The 22,360-nt window shown below is 37.1% G+C and overlaps 1 long non-coding RNA gene across 2 annotated transcripts; it reads left to right on the top strand.

The window, feature by feature from the left end:
• The first annotated feature begins 1,396 nt into the window (after positions 1–1,396).
• LOC143251473 (uncharacterized) lies at positions 1,397–2,607 on the top strand. Of its 2 annotated transcripts, XR_013028578.1 has the most exons (3): positions 1,397–1,507; positions 1,756–1,812; positions 1,941–2,607. It is a non-coding gene; the product is annotated as an uncharacterized LOC143251473 (long non-coding RNA). The 2 variants fall into 2 exon arrangements; XR_013028577.1 differs by lacking the exon at positions 1,756–1,812 and having other exon boundaries at positions 1,400–1,507; positions 1,941–2,547.
• The last annotated feature ends 19,753 nt before the right edge of the window (positions 2,608–22,360 follow it).

The raw sequence follows: 22,360 nt of genomic DNA, 5'->3' as shown, positions 1-22,360 counted from the left end.
CACGTTTCAGCAAAGACGGCACCTAATGAAAAATTTTGTGATCTTTTAGCTTAACCCCTATAGTTTGTACTCCACGTCCATTACTGTGATCATCTTCCATCATGTTAAGTTACTGGCATTGTCCTTCCGTTTAAGGACCGGGGTGTTCTTAGTAAATATATAAGAAAGAGGGCTTTGAGAACGGAAATACTAGGAAATACCCTGGAGAATGACACTTTATAGAGCGCCCCTTATATCCTCTCTTCTTTCAATTGCGAGCTTTCTAAGAGGCCAACAAACGTTCTTGCCGATGTCAATAGGCTTAAGGACGGCACACACACACACCACATTTGTGAGGAACTGTAGCGTCGATTACCGTGTTACACGATCGAATGCACGTTTTGTTAGCCACGTTTAGGCGGTTTGAACGCCGCTATAAATCCCGCGTGGCCCAGCACGGGAAAAATCTCCAGTGCGGGCTTTTTATTCCAGCGGATTTTTGTAGCATACAAAGAAAGCTGACGGTCGGCTAAGCCAAACTAAGGAATTGGTATTAAAGTTACGCGAACGTGTGGGGTCCACGGGTTTTGATTGACTGCAACTTTGAACGAAAGTAAGCGATGACTTGAACAATACGTACCAACAAATAGCATGTACACGTTATACACACTAGTTGTTGAAACACCTTGTAACTGTAATACATTTAGGTAACTTACACACAGCTTTCCCGACAGTAAGATAATGTTTGCATTAATAACGAGATAACTGATAAATAGGCCTGGCTATAAAAATAACACACGGCATACCAAACACTTTTATACACAGTTTAGGTTACAGATATGCAAAGCGTACAACAATTACCATAAAATTTTGAAGATTTCTTTTTCACAAGACTCAAAACCCTGTAGAAATTTCCATAACAGGTTTACCATGCTGTAGACAAGTTACCATGCCATTTTACATGATTCCATAACCATAATTCTGCCTCCACGAAATACTCATGTTCAAACATGAGGTTCGCTTCTTAACGTAAAACTAGGATCTCTGGCAGTAATGTTCTCCGCGTAATGTGTATAATCCAGTGTCAGTTTGTTTCTCTCTCCGCCCATGTTAATCATGGCATCCGTTGGCTTCGATCACATGCAAAAATAAAAAGTTCATAAATGTGCGTTTCGCGTGAAGTCATTTTGCCATTTGAATATAAATACTGTTACAGCTTTGGTTTGGTTGTTCATTACAACTAGTTACGTTTAATGCGTAACACTTCTCTAAACTTGAACGTGACAAAGTGCCCCCCCCCAAGATATTCATAAAAAACTGTTCACAGTTGGCGAGTTGCATTCAAATCACACGCATGCGTAAACAAGTTCTAGAGGGCATTTAAACAATAATTCTCGCCAACTACACGTTACTTCCAGAAGAATCTGTGGGTGTATAATATCGAATTTATGGATTAATGGCTTTATTGATCAAAATCAACCTCTGATGCCACTTGTAAAAGGTGTTGTAAAAAATGTTTTTCTCTTAGGTATGTCACCTACAAACAGCACTGTTAAAAACTCTACCTAGAAATTCATTTGTAAAATAAATCTTTTTTTTTTTTGCTCCAGGTATGGTAATTTCAAACAGCACTGTAAAATATTCTACCTGGAAATTCACTTGTAAAAGGTATTGTAAAAGAATTTTTGTTTTCTTCTCGGATATGCCACTTTCAAGAGCACTGTAAAAAATTATATTTGGAAATCCACTTGTAAAATAAATGTTTCTTTCTCTTAGGTATGCCACTTTCAAACAGCACTGTCAAAATTCTACCTGGAAATCTACTTATAAAAGGTGTTGTAAGAGAAATCTTTTATTTTTCTATTAGGTGTGCCACTTTACAATAGCACTGCAAAAATTCTACCTGGAAATCCATTTGTAAAAGGTGTTGTAAAATAAATGTTTTTTTTTCTTTCTCTTAGTTATGTCAGTTTCAAATAGCACTGTAAAAAATTCTACCTGAAAATTGACCTGCGACTCGCAACTTGAGCGCCTGGATACAAAAGGATGTAATCGTTTTTGGTTTTTTAATATATGAAAATGAGTGGAAGTGGCTTTATTGAAAACGCGAAATAGACAACAATAACAACAAAACGGACGTCTTCACCTGATTGGGTAATTGTAAGAAGATGGAAATAAAAGCTGAGTTTCGACCAATTGAATTCTCGGGTTTCGATGACTCATTAAGAAAGAACCAATCGATCGTGAGAGGATAATCAGCCCAATCAACACAGCTTACGCTACGATACAAAATACCGAAAACAAGTGAAGAACAGGACAGAGAAATAAAAGGCCTGCATAAAAACAACTGTGAATATTTGTGTATGTGAAATATATATATTTTAAAGTCACTTGATGAAATATAAGCAATAGCAAAGCCTCCAGAAAAAAAATTAAATAGCAAGTGAAAGATATCATGTACTAACTGTAATATTAAACTTGTTTCCATTGGTGAAAAATTCAGATAATATATAAAGTGATTTTTAATTGGTTGAAATGAATAGTTAACATGTCAATGTTGTTTTTGAAGACTCATAACGTAGGTAAATTAATATGTAGGCTTCATACGTCCTCCTACATTACGCGACTGTCCTTCTCAAAAAAACAAACAAAAAACGTGGTTTCTAGCACCAGATGTCATTGTGGTAAATAATACAGTGGGGAAACACAACGACCTTTATTGGCTGGATTCACAGAACACCAAAGAAATATTAAGAACTGTGCTACAAACACGCCAGCTATAGCTTTTCACGTTCAGGAAACTGATCACATTAAAACTAAAATTAAATCAATATAAAAAATGGTAAAATAATATACAGAGATGACATCACCAAACGGAGAAAAATTAAAGAAGTGTGTTTGTTTGTTTTGAATTTCGCGCAAAGCTACACGAGGGCTATCTGCGCTAGCCGTCCCTAATTTAGCAGTGTAAGACCAAAGGGAAGGCAGCGAGTCATCACCACCCACCGCCAACTCATTGGGCTATTCTTTTATCAACGAATAGTGGGATTGACCGTCACATTATAATGCCCCCACGGCTGAAAGAGCGAGCACGTTTGGTGGGACAGGAATTCGAACCCGTGACCTTCAGATCATGATTCGAGTGCCTCAACCACTTGGCCATGCTGGACTTTCTATCTAGATTCACATCTTTCATTCTACAAGTCCGCGTACAACAATGTTAGAAATTCTACCACCAATAGAAATGAACAGGTACTGGCTAAAAATCTAAAAGTTAAACTGTTTCATTCTGTAGCGTAAGAAGATGCATGCAAACATGAAATAATCAACTGATTTTATAAAAAAAAGTCCTAAAAAAAACATTCAATTTTTATTTTTACATAAGCCAATATTAGTTAAAATTTTAAATTGTAAATAAATCGATATATTACTGTTATTAACAATAATAATTCGTGATATAATTATGGTGCACATGTGGGCTTAAAAAAAAAATACTTAGGATTTTTGAGTTTACTGTGATTTTCCAAGACTGAGAAATTAGTGGTACGACCTTGTGAAAACTAGTGTTGACATCTGCCGAGAAGTTAGTGGTGTTACCTGTTGAGAAACTACTGGTGACACATGCTGAGAAGTTAGTGGTGTTACCTGTTGAGAAACCAGTGATGACACCTGCTGAGAAGTTAGTGGTGTTACCTGTTGAGAAACTACTGGTGACACCTGCTGAGAAGTTAGTGGTGTTACCTGTTGAGAAACCAGTGATGACACCTGCTGAGAAGTTAGTGGTGTTACCTGTTGAGAAACTAGTAATGACACCTGCTGAGAAGTTAGTGGTGTTACCTGTTGAGAAACTACTGGTGACACATGCTGAGAAGTTAGTGGTGTTACCTGTTGAGAAACCAGTGATGACACCTGCTGAGAAGTTAGTGGTGTTACCTGTTGAGAAACTACTGGTGACACATGCTGAGAAGTTAGTGGTGTTACCTGTTGAGAAACCAGTGATGACACCTGCTGAGAAGTTAGTGGTGTTACCTGTTGAGAAACCAGTGATGACACCTGCTGAGAAGTTAGTGGTGTTACCTGTTGAGAAACTACTGGTGACACATGCTGAGAAGTTAGTGGTGTTACCTGTTGAGAAACTACTGGTGACACCTGCTGAGAAGTTAGTGATGTTACCTGTTGAGAAACCAGTGATGACACCTGCTGAGAAGTTAGTGGTGTTACCTGTTGAGAAACCAGTGATGACACCTGCTGAGAAGTTAGTGGTGTTACCTGTTGAGAAACCAGTGATGACACCTGCTGAGAAACTAGTAGTGTCATTATCTGATAAACTAATGTTGTTGCCTGATGAGAAACTAGTGGTGCTACCTAGTGAAAAACTAGTGGTGACACCTGATGGATGAGAAATTAATGTTATCATCAGCTGAGAAATTAGCGATGTGACTTGGTGAAGCTCCGCACTGGCTCAACAGTTAGTGTGCGGACTTATAACGCAAAAATTCGGGTTTTAATACTCGTGGAGGGAACAGCACAGAGCTCTTTATGTAGTGTTCAATTTAGATACAAACAAACACGAGATGAGAAACTAGTGGTGACCTCTGTTGTAAAATTACGAACGATTAAAAATAGCTAAAAAAAAATTAAAGCAACAGTCAAGTCGAGAAATATAAATACCCCCACCCCTAGTGTTATAGCGATATGTTTGCGGACTTAGTGTGAGAAAACACGTTTCGATACCCGTGATAGGCAGAGCACAGATCGCCCATTTGTAGCTTTGTGCTTAACTACAAATAAAAATTGTGAACAGGTATACTCTCGTGCGCGATGTCTGGATTTTATTTTGGTATACATTACAGACATGAACGTCTTGACGTAAGAAAAAAGTACCACATTAATCTTCATTGTTACCTTATTACACGTGCAAGGGTCAAAGTTGGTGAATGTAACATTTCGTTTTAAACATAAATAAAACGTATCTCATTCGTGTTCTCGTTCACGAAGTGAGACGGGCGTAAATATTAGTTTCAGCTTGTTAAAGATGTGAAAAAAATTATCCTTACGGCTGTCTATTTGGATGTATCCACAGTGACCATAATTTAGCCTCGCTTTACCCTATTATTACGTCATTTTACTGGCATGAAAAGTGGGCGAATCGAAATGCCCTTCTATTACCTACAGTTTAGCAGGACTTGCAAACATTTCTGTGGGTTTGTTTGGTGGGGCCCAGACCAACAGCTGAGCAAGGGAAAGAGCAATGACGTGAGGTTCCACGTGCGGCCTAGTATTTGCTGGGCTGATTTACTGATGTGCGGTGACAACGACCTCTGGTAAGAGATACAATTGCTACTTTCTTTCCGGGATTTGTAACCTCAGTGGGATGACGACAGAGGCTACGGGACAATGACTTAAAAGAGTTTAGGTGGAGTCGATTTGCTGTAATTTATGTGCATTTGTGCGTGTCCCTTTGTTCGTGTACATGAATGCCTAGGTTTATGTTGTAATCAACGTGTCAAAACACCTTTCTGCATTTATCGTTCGTATGACGCTGCGTATGAAGTCTCAACTCTTAAGCCTAACTGATTCCTTAAGCCTAATTTATTTCATTATGTAAAAAAAAACCAACGACTAAAGAATGCTTGGAACAAAATTATCAACAAAATTAGTATTTAGAACACACGTGATAATTTTTATTTACACCTTATTAGATTGGATTTAGAACTGAATCTGTAAAAAGTGGGTTTTCAAAAAAAGTTTTTTTTTGTTTAGTAGTTAGTATTAGGCAAACAAATCGTGAATTTTTTTTTTTCGAAAATTTTGAGATGTGAAAGAAAAATGACAAATTTACTTTCAGGACTTTCTCGTGAAGTTTCTGCTGTATGAATCTTCATAATAAGACATTTATTTAGAATTATAATATGAGTATCACGTAAGACAAATTTATGAATGTCTATAGCTTAAAGCAGTGAACATTAATTCCAGAAACTGGACATAAATAATTAACCTTTCTCACTGGAGCTGGAAAGGCAATATATGGTTTATTTTGAATTTCACGCAAAGCTACACGAGAACTATCTGCGCTAGCCGTCCCTAATTTTACAGTGTAAGACTAGATGGAAGGCAGCTAAACATCACCACCCACCGCCAACTCTTGGACTACTCTTTTACCAATGAATAGTGGAATTGACTGTTACATTATAACGCTTTCGTGACTGAAAGGGCGAGGACGTTTTGTGTGTCGGGGATTCGAACCCGTGACCCTCAGATTACGAGTCGAGTGCCTTAACCACCTGGCCATGCCGGAGCATGACCGAAAGAATTAACAAACTATGGAGTCGAGTAGTCATATTTCGCTTCCCATCACAGTTACAAAAGTTTATAATCGTAAATCAGAAGCTCTTTCTAAACAGATTGAAACTAAATAAATCCCAGTAGTAACTCCTTAAAGGGTGACAGCCCCTTCCCCCAATGACTCAGCGGTAAGTAGGAACATTTGTAACGCTAAAACCAAGGATACGATACTCGTGGTAAGCACAACACGGATTCTCCATAGCTTTGCGCTTAACACCAAATAAGGAAATTAAAGGGGACCAGCCCCTAATGATTCATCGATAGGTACGAAGGTTTATAACACTAGACACTGGGTCTCGATTGAAAATGATGTTCATCGGTGTATATAAAACAAAAGAAAAAATAGTTCGAGAACTTTAGAATACTAACCTAAGAAAGGTGACGTCATTCACTCGAAAATTCTTCTCCACATAACTCACCCAAGTCATTACTCCCCTCCCAAAATAAAGAGGGGGAGTTAAGGAGGTCAACTTAGTTTGGCCATTGGACACAGAATAAGTTTACATGCGCTTCAAAAAGAAAAAGCAGTCTGGAGGTATTTAAAGTTCCAAAAGTCTCTTCAAATATTATCAGCAACCTAGCGTGAAGTGAAGTAACTAAAGATTCGTAGCGAATATCTTCTAAAAATACGTATTTAGAAATACGATATAAAACTGTAGGTTGTTTTTTTTTTAATATCTGACTGAAAGGAAATATTCTAAGAGCATTTATAAGTTACTTCATACTGGACGAGTAAACCATCCTTCATAAGAATTAACTCACGTGCATATCCTATAGACTTTCATCCCCTGAGGGCTTGTAAGGCTAAATGACGGTTTTCGATACCCATGGTGGAAGAGGTATGTTAACCATTGCACAGCTTGGCGGTTAACAACAGACAAACAAGTCTTACAGTGTGTTATGTTTATATTGTCTTTGATTTTATTTATGAGAACAAATAATACGTGTGACAAAAATGACGACATTTCGACTCATGACATAAATAACATAACTCAAATGAAAGAAATGTACTGTAAAAAACTGCAAAATATCATAATTTTATTCACAAAGTGACACGAAGCAATTCTTCTAAGTATGGAATCAAAAAATTTGCTTCACGATTCACTTTTTACCTTCTGAGAGGAATACGAAATTACCTTCTACTAAGATTTGTCTTTCAGCGCGGCATGGCCAGGTGGTTAAGGCGCTGATGGTTAATGGTTTGAATATCCGTCATACCAAACATGCTTGCTGTTTCAACTGTGGGGACGTTATAAAGTCATGATCAATCCCATTATTTGTTGGTAAAAGAGTAGCCCAAGAGTTGGCGGTGGGTGGTGACCATTAGCTGCCTTCCTTCTAGTCTTACACTACTAAATTAGGGACAACTAAAGCAGGTAGCTCTCGTGTACCTTTGCGAGAAATTAAAACAACAACAACAACAAACAAAATAAACTCTCGTTACGGGTCAGTCAAAGCCTTGTGTTTAGCGAGAACTGTGCGTCCGCGTGTCAATGGTTCACATCCTCTCATAGGGGGCATGGATGCATTGTAAAATGGATGGTCAGATCCTACCATTTGTGAGGGATGTTATAATGTTACAAAACACAAATCCCCCTTTTTCCTAATGAAAGATGACCTCAAAGGTTGACCAGCTGTTTCCTCTTTACCACAGATACCCTTTAGTAAGCTTTGTACGAAATATAATAAATAAATAAGTTTTCGTTTTAAGAAATCGAAACACTGCATAGACTTTAAAGTGGCTTTCAAATGCTCCGGTAGTAAGCACAATCTATTAAAACTGTTTCCGTAATCGTAATATAACTTCTAATAGAAGGGCTAAAATAGTTCAGTTAGAAATCTTGTTTAATCATATAAGACTAGAGAATCATAAGACTGCTATTATTGGTGTTGTAAAAGTTAGTTTCTTACTGATGTGTTGTGTTTGAATTTATGAGCAGGTCGTCCCTAATTCTGGAGTGATACACAAGTTAGTGGGTTTTAGCGATACATTATAACAACCTCACGATGGAAAAGGATTCCAGCCCGCGACTCGAAGATTGTGATTGTCCCTAGTTCCAGGCCATCTGAGTGCCTGTAAAGTACAAAAGCAAACAGAACTACAACATGCGATCAAGTGATATTTATGGAAGTCCAATTATCTGTTGAAGAGAGAGCCTCTAAGCCTAACGTGCGCTAGTAGTGGTTGAAATGTATGATTATTTTATCATCGAGTGTGCCTTACAATCTATTTCACCCTATACGTTACACTCTAGATACTTAATCCAATAACTTGAAGAAATAGATTAATTAATAACGTTTTGTAAGCTTCTGTTTTGTCTTAAAGTTCGTGGAGGGGGATTTATTTGTTTTTGAATTTCGCGCAAAGCAACACGAGGGCTATCTGTGCTAGCCGTCCCTAATTCAGTAATGTAAGACGAGAGGGAAGGCAATTACTCATCATCACACTCCGGTAACTTTTGGGCTACTCTTTTACCAACGAATGGTGGGATTAATCATAATATTATAACACCCCCACGGCTGAAAAGGCAAACATGTTTGGTGCGACGGGAACTCGAACCTACGACCCTTAGAGTTTACAAGTCGAGCGCCCTAACCACCTGGCAATGCCGAGCCTCGTGGAGGGGAGGGACATCTTCATGTAAGAATGGTTGAGTTTCCCTCGAGTATAGGAGTAAGTTATTTCAGTTAGGCCTACGGACATCAAGTTAAAACTACGTCTTCTCGGCGATAACATCAGTTCAAGAACGAAGCTGTCGCACAGTGTTGACAGGAGAAAAGAAAAGTTGTCAGAAAGTGATTCTGATAAGCATGTCGCGAGGTAATACATGACATTCTGCCTCGCTGAATTCACACCCCTTATCAAAGCGCCATCTGCCCATCAGGTATTTGTTTCAAAGTACAAAATTTTACTGGGAGTATGTTTTTTAAATATTATTCGTAAAAAATGCTTATGATACATTTTTTAAATAATTGTTCACATTTTTGTGAAATAGAGAGCATTGTACATACGGTAAAAGATTAGCTCTGAATTCGCATTAATTAGCTTATAATTTCCAGTAATCCTAGTATATTACTAAGAGTTGCAACATGACTTAACCGTGAAAAAAATAAGTAATGTTAATATTTTGTCCCCCGTTGGTACAGTGGTAAGCCTAAAATCAAGGGTTCGATTTCTCTCGGTGGACTCAGCATACAGCCCAATGTGGCTTTGCTATAAAAAGACGTTTACAAACAAACAAATACACATTTACGTTTTCAGCACAAAAGGACCTTCTTATGCACGTGGTCTAAACGAACGAGTCAGAGACTCTTACGATTCAGGAGCTGTCGTCTATAACTAAAAACAAAACAAAAAACTGCTACTATAAGTTTCATGGTGGGTTTAGCTTTAGGTCATCGTTTCAGCAAAGTCCATCTTCACCCACAAAGCCGTTTCCTTGTCACTAAATGTTAATGGGTGGCCTGACATAATCAGGTTTGTTAGGGCACTGGACTTTTTAATCTGAGGATCGGGGTTTGAATCCACATCACACCAAACATGCTCGCCATTTTAGCCGTAAGGGCGTTATAATGCGACGGTCAATCTCATTATTCGTTGGTAAAAGAGTAGTTAAAGAGTTGGCGGTGGTGGTGATGATTAGCTAGCTGCCTTCTTCTAGTCTTACACTGCTAAATTACGGACGGCTAGTGCAGATAGCCCTCGTGTAGCTTTGAGAAAAAAAATCGAAAAACAAACAAACATGTTATTGGCGATATTATACCATCAGAATCCCATATTCATAGGAAATAGACCCGAGGAGAGACTGAAATCACTCGCTTCCAATTTTTGATTCGTGAGCAAAGTACCTCTTTCAATGGGAAATAGAGGATTTTGTATAATTACCAAGGAAAGTCATGGTTAACATAGCAAATAAAGTGCCATTCCACGCACTCACACAAATTCAAGTTCCTTTCGTTCCGCCACGTGCGAAGGTATTAAAATTTAGCACGTGACAATAGACCCTGTAGTTGGATAACATAAAAAAAAAAAAGAAATAAATAGGTCAGACGGAATTATTTTAAAATTGAGAAAAGAAATATTCTTCGATTTTCTTCGATCTCTTAAAATCGGTGGAAGAAGTGTACTTAGCCTGTTTTAGATACTGGGGTTGGGCATTACATAGACAGCCAATTGTGTAATTTTTTTATATTTAACAACAAACAAAGAAAAATACTTGTAAATGCTTGTATCTTATGTTTATTTGTTATTAAGCGCATAGCTACAGCGAATATCGAAATCCGATTTTTAACGATAGAAACTCCCAGACTTACTTCCCTGCTACCCCTTTGGGCGGGGCGTATTATGAAATATACCCATGACTTACAACTTTAACATGCTAGACTTTATGAGGCTCAGAGATAAGAAAACATTCATTCTACCAAACATAAATACGATTCTTTCAATTTGATATGTACAGAAAAAATCTCCGTCAGATGGCATTACTTAAATTTGATATTTTTTTTTTAGCTTCGTATTATTTTTTTGCGAAACATGAGTTACGTGACCCATGCCAGTTATTTAGTTCCAACCGTAAACTATTGCTAAAAGTAACTAATTTTGTAGTTTCGATCAATATCTGTTCATTGCGCATGTGTTGGATGGCTTCTGTTTCGTGAGTTCAAACAATAATACGATGAAAATAAACTTGTACATTTCTCAGGTGAAATTAAGGAACAAATGCGCTTATATTATTAAATAATAATGATAAAGATGCCCCGCTGATGTTTATGAATAAACATTTTAGAGTTATTTCGCTACAACATTAGATTTAGAAACTGCGCAAAAAAGTCTAGTTTTAATTATATTGTTCTGTTTACATTTTTTTCTGCACAAAAGACGCTACTTAAACAGTACCAGGAGAGTACTATTGAAACTTAAGCCTAAAGAAGGTAACTGAGATTCAACATCACTCTTCTCAGAATTTCGACGAATAGAGGAAAAATACTGTTATTGGTCAAGTTTGAGGAAGAATGACTCTCATTGGTTAAGTTTTGAAAGAGAATTACTCCCGTTGGTTAAGTTTGACATAAGTAACCTAACCTCGTTCATACGCTTGAAAAGATTTTGTTTCCTCTAATGTCATATGAAAGAAGTAGATAACACATCGGAACAATTCGGTACCCTAGGGTAATACTATGGATTGTGCCCATTCTTTCGTGTAAACATCAAACAGAGAAAACAACCGCTAGAACTTCCAATTTTTGACAACTGCTGCCCTTTGATTTAAACTCGAATCTTATGATCAATAGCCTCAAGTAATGCAAAACAAACTTAAACGTCTCTATCTAGGCCTGATTTTTGTTAGAATCAAAACACATTTCGGGCAGTTTCAAGGAAAGATCAATAAAATTAATAGATGTCGCTCTTTTAGGATTTCGAAAAGGATTTGCGCATGCTCTTTGTTGCAATCGAAACAAATATCATAAGTTTCACTAAAATGACAATAAGATTTATAGATGTCGCTTCTGTGGGAGTCGGGACGGGTGTAAAAGTGCATGTGTTACAACTATATTGATAACAATTCGTTCGTGACAAAATTCATCACTCTAAATATGTTGTACATTATGGAGGTATAGGAGACGAGAGGAACAAGGAAGGCCACGTTAAGCTCTGCACAGAGCGACTGAACACACACAACGTTTGTTTACTCGTATTCATTCATAGATCTTCGAACATATCCGTACACATAACATTATGTGTATCCTATAAAGCAACGACATACTTAACTTAGCCTTAAATTTCATTTAAAAAATATATATATACTCAATAGCATTGTTTACGTAACAAGAATGGATAGTGGTAGAAATTCAGTAGACAATAAAATCCTAGGGAAATAATATTAGACTTATTAAAACAAAACGAAAACCTATTCACAGAAAATGCCGTTATTTTTAACGCACCAATAACTTTATACTGAGAAACCTGGATCAAGATTTCTGGATTTTTGTAGTTTAATTTGATTTGAAAGGAAACAAAATAAAAACTTTTTTTGTAATCTTACAAGTTTCTCATAAACTACAGAACGTATTTCTTCTCGGGTATCTCTTCTTCTGTCTCTCTTTCTCTCTCGATACAAGTCGCCATCAATTTTGGACGTTTTCAGCTAGCGGCAGAAAACAATAGTGGCGTGACAGCCTCGTGCCGCTCGTGCCGGGTGAGATGCACGCACGATTTCTGTATAGAGTGTTTCTATGTTTTAGATTGAGTGGCGTTTACAGCCCGAAGTAGACTGGAAACATCCAACAAAATCTTTTCAAAGCAATACTTCAAAGCCTTAAGTAAACCGAGGGGAAAAATCGGTTTATCACAGCGCAGAGCTGCAGGTAAATCCTGTACGTAACGTCTCTGTAACCATAAATAATAATTAAAAGAAAAAAAAATTCAAATAAACCCGAGTTTATATCGTTTAGTTACTGGTTTTTAAATCCCACTATAATGTCAGTATTGTTTTCTTTTCACGTGAGTAATATAAAACATTTTGAATTCCATTCTTTCTCGTTCTACCTGCCTTTATTATACTGTAACATTCCACGTTAAAGTTAACACAAACGAACTCCAGTAACTTAATCAATACAACGCATCAAGAGTTCGCGAAATGTGACACAAGTTCATCGCTGCTAGAAGAGGTAATATGTCCTAAAATTTAAATAATAGTCAGGTAAGACGTAAAAAAGTTAACTGAGAACCAAAACTCATTTAGAAAAGCTAACATTTTAGAATATCTGAACATTTTCTGTTAGTTCTCAAGGCAGTAGAAAAGGTTAGGGGGCACAACACATCGTGTTCAAACATAAATTACGGGGAAGTTTACACCTGCTTGGAATCCCCATATTAAACAGAAGGAACGCAGAAAGTTTGGTAAAAGCTGTTCTGTGTAATTATCCCGCTAGGGGTCAGGTCAGAAGAATAACTTCCCAAAAGCAAAAGAAAGTCGAAGACCACATAGGTCACAAGTAGTAGGAGTTTGTTTTGATCAGTGTGTTGTTCTATAAACGTTTGTACTTTTCCGCCTATTAGAAATATAAAAGTAAAATTTACTGTCTACAATAACCCGTTTTCTTACCTTGAGAAGAGATGAAACCATGTGATAATAAAACTAAGTCTCTCTTCTCTGCTTGTTTGGCTTTTACCTTTGACCCGTTAGCTTAATCTAAACAAGTAATTAGTTTTTTTTTGTTTCTTTTTTTCAACGGTGACGCCTACATTTTTATATTGCGCATTGTTATAAATAATACCATTACAGGTAATGTTTTTATCTGTTTGTTTGCTTGTTTTGAATTTCATGCAAAGTTACACAAAGACTATCTGCGCTAACCGTCCCTAATTTAGCAGTGAACGACTAGAGTGAAGGCAGCTAGTTATCACCACCCACCGCTAACTCTTAGACTACCCTTTTACAAAACAATAGTGGGATTGATCGAACATTATAACGCCCCCACGGCTGAAAGGATGAGCATGTTTGGTGTGACGAGTATTCGAACCCGCTACTCTCAGATTACCAGTGGAACGCCCTAATCACCTAACTATGCCGGGATTGTTTTTAACCTTTATTCTACAAGTGCAAAATTGGTAGATTTTTAAACAGTTTTTTGTGAGTTTCAAAACGTTTTTCCTGATTATAACCTGAACGAACATAAAATGTACATTGTTTGAAACAGTTCAATTATTACTTAGAGAAATGAGTACTCGATTAATGTACAGAGTTTGACGAATTTTCTTTAAAAATGACTTCGTAATATATATTGTAATATTTCACTTTAAAATCTTCTTTTTGTCAGTTTGTGCTTCATAAAAAGTTTTGAACCATTACTTCAAAAAGACTGTTCATCAAATCTTTAAATATTTTTGCGATACAAAATCAGAACTAATCTGTTTGAAGTTAAGCACAAAGCTGCACAATGAGCTAGCTTTCTGTGCTTTGTCCACCACGAGTATCGAAACCCGGTTTCTAGTGTTGGAAGTCCGCAGAAATATTGCTGTGTCACCGGGGAGAAATTCAGAGGTACACGTGTGCCAAATATCATGTGAAGTCACCCCCCTCCAGACACACGCACAAAGATTATTCCATAAATCCAATTGTAAAACTGTAAATATTTAGATATTTTTATTACAAAATCAACACTAAATATGTATCGAGTTTGGTTAACTTCAAACTTGATGAAATGGAAGAAGCAAGTTCAGGGACCTGTGAGCAATCACTTTTTTATGGCCTTGTTAATTTGTCCAGAGTGTGAATCTGAGAATTATCGATTCGCGACCCGTTGCTGAAAAATGATATTCTAGCTTAGAAGACGTTTTATGAGAATGACAATCAAATCACGTTATTAAGTCAGGAAAAAGTAGCCAAAAATTGATGGTGGCTGCTGTCAGCTAAACACCTTTCTTCTAGCATACCATTCAAAACTGGGGACGACCATGCAATATAGCTTTATGCGGTATTATAAAATAAACAAATAATCAGTTGTCTTTTAACTGGGCATGAGCGTTCTATGAAAGTACCAGCATATCAATTACATTATGTTATTTCTGCTGCATTATAAAATAAAACATCTCGCTGTTTTCGAAACGAGAAACCGATTGAAGTTCAAACTTACTGAAACGTGATTGATAAAACAAAAAAAATACAGGATTAGTTAATTAAACAAATTTAAAACAATTAGTAAATGAATGAAGCAGCTTTTAATTTATAACACAAATTGATATGAAATAAATAACATTATAAATTAGTGCATGTTGAAATGAAACCACTGTGATTAGAACATGTTTAATCTTCAGTCGTGTACCCTCACTATTAGTGAGTCCCTCGATAGGACAGCGGCAAGTCTTCGAATCTACCATGCCAAAATCAGGGGTTCAATTCCCTCGATGTATACAGCAAATCGCCTGATGTGACTTTGCTGTAAGAAAGCAGACGCTATTAACGACGTTTTCGGCCGTAATGCCAATAATACCTAATTTATTCCAATTTGCGCTCGTTTGCCGTTAGAATTTTCGTGCATAACAATATACAATATGCGCGTTGCTACCACTACTTTTGAAATGATAGACTAGAAACAAGTAAGTTATTCAACAGCCCCGACTACATACTTTTAGGTTAGTGCTGTCTCTGATTTTGAAAGTTTAACCGTTATTCTTATGGCAAAACTACGACCCCTTAGAGTAGAATAGGTTTTAGTGGCAACGAGACGCGAGCTTTGAATCTTCAAATTCAAAGTCCAGCTCGATAATTACTAGGTAACGACCAGTTTAACCACTAATATTAACGACACTAATTTAAAATAAAATAAAAAACGCATGAAAACTGAATCGTTTAGTTAAAGTTTTCGCATTTGCAGTTATGTATAAACATCTTCAAACACTAGTCCTAAAGCAGTGCGAATCAAACACAAATCAATCTTAAAATATCGAACATCTAACATCATAAAACTAATGTAAGTTTACTGCAAAACCAATATAGAAGCTAATTGCACTATTGATTATGTCTTTAAGTAATGTTTTGTCCGACTCGTATGTTATTGGACAACGTCGTGGACTCATGAACAAGTTGGTGCATGAAACTGATGGGATTGAGATGAACCCTCACCGGTAATTTTAGGGTAAATGATCGATACAGTTCGCTTAAAAAGGTATAAGTCTAAACTAGGATAAGTAAATATTATTTAATGAAGTTGGGCATTAGTAAACATTTTATATATTATTTCTTGAAGCGAGAAATTAGTAAACAATTCATATATTATTTATTGAAGTGGAACATTAGTAAACAATTCATATATTATTTATTGAAGTGAATCATTGGTCAACAATTCATATATTATTTATTGACCTGGATTATTAGAAAATAATTCATATATTATTTATTGAAGTGTGCCATTAGTAAACAATGTATATGTTATTTGTTGAAGTGGGACATTAGTAAACAATCTATATATTATTTATTGAACTGGATAATTAGTAAACAATTCATATATTATTTATCGAAGTGGAAGATTAGTAAACAATTCATATATTATTTACTGGAGTGAGACATTAGTAAACAATTAATATATTATATACTGAAATGAGTCACAAGTAAAAAGCTATGTATTATTTATTGAAGTGAGTCATAAGTAAAAAGCTATGTATTATTTATTAAATGGATCATTAGTAAATATTTTGTGTATTGTATATTGAATATAAGACAGAAGTTTGGATTTGTTTAGTGAAGAACCAGATATACTGGATAGAAGCATAAGTGAAGAACCAGGTATACTGATAGATGGATAGAAGTTACAGTTAGTAAGACACTGGCATATGAAGAACCAGATATACTGATAGCTGGATAGAAGTTACAGTTAGTAAGACACTGGCATGTGAAGAACCAGGTATACTGATAGATGGATAGAAGTTACAGTTGGTAAGACACTGGCATGTGAAGAACCAGGTTAAACAGTATTCCGTGTATTATTGGTTTCACCACACCCATTTGCGTCCCAGCTCACGAGTGAGAGACCCTCTTGGCGAGCTCTTGGTCCACGCACGTTCTGCACCTGACATCACAGTGAGAGGTGATTTTTGTCATACGACGCCGATCGAAATGGGGGGAAAAACTTTGCCGCCAGTAACGTTTGTCATTTGAAGGACAATTGGCAGTTTTTGTAGCTGGTGTCACGTGCTAATTGATAACCCACATGAAACCAAGTAGAAGAAATGAATTCTGGACAAGTTGGTTCCGTGTGGCGTGAATTCGTATGCGGTTAAAACCACTGTCTGACGATGACTTTTAGTGTTTGAGAGTTCTGGTTTGGTTTGGTTGGTTTTTGGAATTTCGCACAAAGCTACTCGAGGGCTATCTGTGCTAGCCGCCCCTAATTTAGCAGTGTAAGACTAGAGGGAAGGCAGCTAGTCATCACCACCCACCGCCAACTCTTGGGCTACTCTTGTACCAACGAATAGTGGGATTGACCGTCACATTATAACGCCCCCACGGCTGGGAGGGCGAGCATGTTTTGGCACGACGCGGGCGCGAACCCGCGACCCTCGGATTACGAGTCGCACGCCTTACGCGCTAGGCCATGCCAGGCGTTTGAGAGTTCTGTCTTTATCGAAATAAAGTTTAAAAATATTGTCAATATTATAACATATCTACAGTACTCAGTGTATACTTCTGTACAGTTTACGGGGAAAAAATTAATTCGTGGAGTTTTTGAGACGTTGAGCACTTCTGAATATCACCGGGTCGACCTTATGCCTCGTGGTTGCAAGCAAATATATACAAAGGTTTATAAACATATGTATTAAAATACATCAAGGAAATAGTTAGATGACTTGTTACATAACTCAAGTGTTTTGTGATTATAATTGTCTGCTAGAAGGTCAACCTATTAGAGACTACATCTTTAGTTCTACAATTGTATACATCGTCTAGGGAGATGCGATCCAACACAAAAGTGAAAAGTTTCTGTCCCTGAATGTGGACAGAACAATTACCCGCATTTCATGTTATTTTTTAGACTAAGAACAATCTGTAGTCAAATATTCATTTCTTCTAAATGACTTTTAAAGTAGTCAATCGAGTAAATTCTGATTATTTGAAATTAAAATAAACATCTTATTGATTAAATAACTCAAACAAATATCAGTCAAATATAAACTGAATGATTTTGATTCAAGTGATTTATGTGATGGCATTAGATAACTTATGTAGTCAAATACCCAATACATTGTTTAGAGAGCACTTGTTCAGATTGGGTGTTTATAAAATTAAAACAGACACAAACCCAAAATTCACCGAAGAATCAACACCTGTTACAAAACTTCTATCCTTTCATATTCGAATCTTATTGGTTGTTGTCCTGGTTTGCGAAATCGATTAAGTGAGCCATTGGTCACTGCTGTTTATACTGATTTCTAGTGATGAACAATTTGAGTTGAGCGTTATAAAATGTCAAAGCATTTTTATATAGTTATCGTTTGGTGATATGTGACGGAATTAAAGGTTAAGGTGTAAAATTATTCATTATTTCAATTGCTAATTTGTTTCAAATTTTCGTGCAAAGCTACGCAAAGGGATGCACGTATATGTTTATAGTTTTGAACTTATATATTAAACAGACGGCGACCAGTCAACGACATCCACGGCCAGTTCGTAAGTTATTATTTCCTTACAAAATAGTGGAATTTAACTGTTTCTCTTATAACACATCCACTATCCCGAAATGCGGAACAGGTTTTCAGCAACGATTTATGAATTTAAATTATCGGATTCATATTCAGGGCACGTTAACCACTAAATCACATCCGCTCCATAAATTATATGATTTTTGTCCTATTTTTTTATTTTTTATGTACTTAGTGACACACTTAGGAAAAACGTTCTCTGAATTTTATTATTATACTGTGACGTTGTGTAGTCGTCCATTTCAATATGTTTATAATTGTCAAAGCATCTTATTTCCTGCTTATATATCGAATGTACTGACTCTATCCAACTGTAGAGCAAATTTATAAATCATAATCTTTCTGTCAGTCAAGTAGTTACTTGGCTTCTTCAGAAACGAAACCAAAACCAAACAATTAACTTGGAGTAAACAGTAGCTTGCTCATCTGTCACAATTTCCAGTTTTGTGGTTTTATGTCTTTTATTATTACTATTATTATCTTTATTCACAAAAGCGGTTAAATGAATAAGAGGTGGGGTAACACCTTCTCCGTGTGTCCTCTTCGGTGGGGGTGACACCTTCCCTATGTGTTATCTTCGGTGGGGGTAACACCTTCTCCGTGTGTCCTCTTCGGTGGGGTGACACCTTCCCTATGTGTTATCTTCGGTGGGGGTAACACCTTCCGTGTCCTCTTCGGTGGGGGTGACTCCTTCCCTGTGTGTCCTCTTCGGTGGGGGTAACACCTTCCCCGTGTGTCATCTTTCTATGTCGCGTGAGTTTCTCCTGAGCACCCCCTCCCCATCTCCTTTGTGAAGCATGTATGGCGTTTAACCGACACGGAGCTAACTTTCGTTTCGCTTTTTTAAGTTGTATGAAACTGCAAGGAAGAGCACGTGTCCAGACACGTGACAACAGTGCTTATTCATGCACGGGTTTCCCCCAGTGAGAAAACGGTAAGTTTATGGACTTACAAAGCTAAAACTCAGGGTTCGATTTCCCACGGTGCACACAACAGATAGTCAAATACTACTTTACATTAAAAAAAAGCAAAAACAACAACAAAAATAAGGAAACATAAAATCATGCACGTGAATCACATGAATGTATTCATGTAAAGACCGCGAGGAAACCAATTTATAACATGTGATACGTCACAGCAAGTGAATAATAAACAAACTTGGCTTTTGTCTGTTTCTTGTTTTCTTTTTTTTAGTGCTATTTGTTTGTTTGTTTTGAATTCCGCGCGAAGATACACAAGGGTTATCTGCGCTAGCTGTCCCTAATTTAGTAGCGTGAGACTAGAAGGAAGGTAGCTAATGGTCACTACCTACCGCCAATTCTTGGGCTACTCTTTTATCAATGAATAGTGCGATTTACTGTTATATTACAAGCCCCCGACACTCAAAAGGTGAGCATGTTTGGTGCGACGGGGATTCGAACCCGTGACCCTTAGATTAACGTCTTAACGTCTTAACCCACATGATCATGCCGAGCCTTTTTTTTCAGCGCAGAGCTACACGAAGGCGCTCTTGACTCCATCCACCATGGAGATTAGAGCCTTGAATCCTAGCGTTGCAATTCCGTAAAACTTATCACTGACAAAGCTGAAGCAGTTATGTAAAAATGTCCGCCGTTATGATACAACAACAACATGTGGGAGATCGATGAATCATTGTGCCCTATCACTCAAGAGGTGTTAACAATTTCCAAAAGTGGCAGCATTTTATACGTCGTGTTATTAGAACCAAATTTTTTACGAAAACAAGGCACAAACTAAAATATTGTATTTTTTTCTATAGTTTTACGTAGTTTGTTGTTAAGCGCAAAGTTTCACAGGGGGTAATCTATGTTGTGTTTACTACGGGTATCGAAACTCGGTTTTAACACTATAAGTCTTCAGGTTTACCACTCAGCCACTAGGAGGCGATACTTTTAGACTCATATCAAGTACACGTCTTATTCTTGAATGCTTCAGTGACTCATTTTTGTTTCGAAGTTCGCACAAAATTACACCAAAACTACTATCTGCGCTAACCGTCCCTAATTTAGCAGTAAAAGGCAAGAGGGAAGGCAGCTATGCCAGATTTTCAAAATTGGTATTTAAAGAAATATTTTAAAATGCTTTTATGGGGAAGGGGGTATCACTATTTGCCCGGGGTTCCACTTTTGCTTTTTAGACCTTGTTAGGCCACTGAGTAGTCATACATTTCATTACGTTTACCCTCTCTTCCTTGTCACAGAGAGAGAATCGAATCTTTAAAAGTGCCCGAAAGTCTCGGTTTCCGTTGCCCACCTTGAATATACTAAGAAGTTTTACAAAGTGCCCCACCTAGGAACCACGTGATACAAATGTTTTTACGGTCTGAAACAAAAAAAGAATTGTTGTTGTTTTGGATTAAGCACAAAGCTACACAATGGGCTATCTATGCTCTGCCCACCACGGGTATAGAAACCCGGTTTTTAGCGTTGTAAGTCCTCAGACATACCGCTGAGCCACTGGGGGGCACAAAAAAGGAGAGAAAACAAATATTACCGTCCCGTGGCTACATGTATATAATTTATATTAGGTTGAGGAATAATTCGTGAGCGTTTTTAAATAATTTCATTCAAGCATTACATGCAAGACTATACAATACTTCAATGCATGAAAACATGCAGAACACCCAAAACATTTATTATGATACTTTATTTCATGTAATACCTAGGTATATAGTATGCATTGTTTTAAACGAAATTGCAAGAAATTAAATGCGAAAAGCAGATGGTGTTGAAAATGCTCGATTTTGTCCACTTGACATTCCATTTAATGAGCTGAAAATGAAAGCAAAAATTAAAGACATATGAAAATCAAACACACCATCTATTAGAGCAAAAAATTATCTACCAAATGACATGAAATATTTTGCGAAAGCGTTTCATTTATGAATATATTTTGTTAACTTGAAAAAACGCTCACGAATTATTCCTCAACCCAATATTTAGGAATCAGTCAGCAGGACTTTACAAACATGTGCGATTATTTAACAATGGCTCGGCATGGCCAAGCGTGTTAAGGCGTGCGACTCGTAATTTGAAGGACGCGGGTTCGCATCCCGGTCGCGCCAAACATGCTCGCCCTCCCAGCCGTGGGGGCGTTATAATGTGACGTTGGTAAAAGAGTAGCCCAAGAGTTAGCGGTGGGTGGTGATGACTAGCTGCCTTCCCTCTAGTCTTACATTACTAAATTAGGGACGGCTAGCACAGATAGTCCTCTGTGCGAAATTCAAAAAAACAAACAAACAATTATTTAACAAAATTATGTACATTACATTAGACTGTAGCCAGCAGCTAATATGAACGAGCCCTTGTACGTCACCCTGGACTTATAATGCTAAAATTCGAAGATCGGTTCCTCGCGGTGGACACAGCAGATCATTCGTCCAATGTTGGTTTGGTCTGTAATAACACAGACAACTTTAAACTAAATGTCAGTTGTGAGAGAGGAATAGGAGGCCCTCCAAGCAGCAGCGCCACCTGCACATTGAGATGCATTAGTCGGCGCTATTGGTTGCAAAACGAAAAACGTGTTATTGAATAACGAATCGGCTGTAAAGTTTCGATAATAACGATTGAGAAACAACGACCGCTCTTGCTCCAACCACACTCAGTATAAGGTCTACCAGAGGGCGTTCGACAGAAACATTAATCAAAACATTGAAAATTCGATTTTTCAAATATTCATATGTTTCGGTTGCACTTCACATGTTCTTTATTACATTGATTATGTCCATCAGTAATGTTTGGACGTAAAATTATGAAAATAAATTCAAAAATAAACCGACTTTGTTATATTATGGTAATATGTTAAGATCTTTAT

This window comes from Tachypleus tridentatus, chromosome 6 (assembly GCF_004210375.1).
Source record: "Tachypleus tridentatus isolate NWPU-2018 chromosome 6, ASM421037v1, whole genome shotgun sequence".
NCBI lineage: Eukaryota > Metazoa > Arthropoda > Merostomata > Xiphosura > Limulidae > Tachypleus > Tachypleus tridentatus.
The sequence above is the reverse complement of the archived record's forward strand: the minus strand, read 5'-3'. Positions and strand labels throughout refer to the sequence as shown.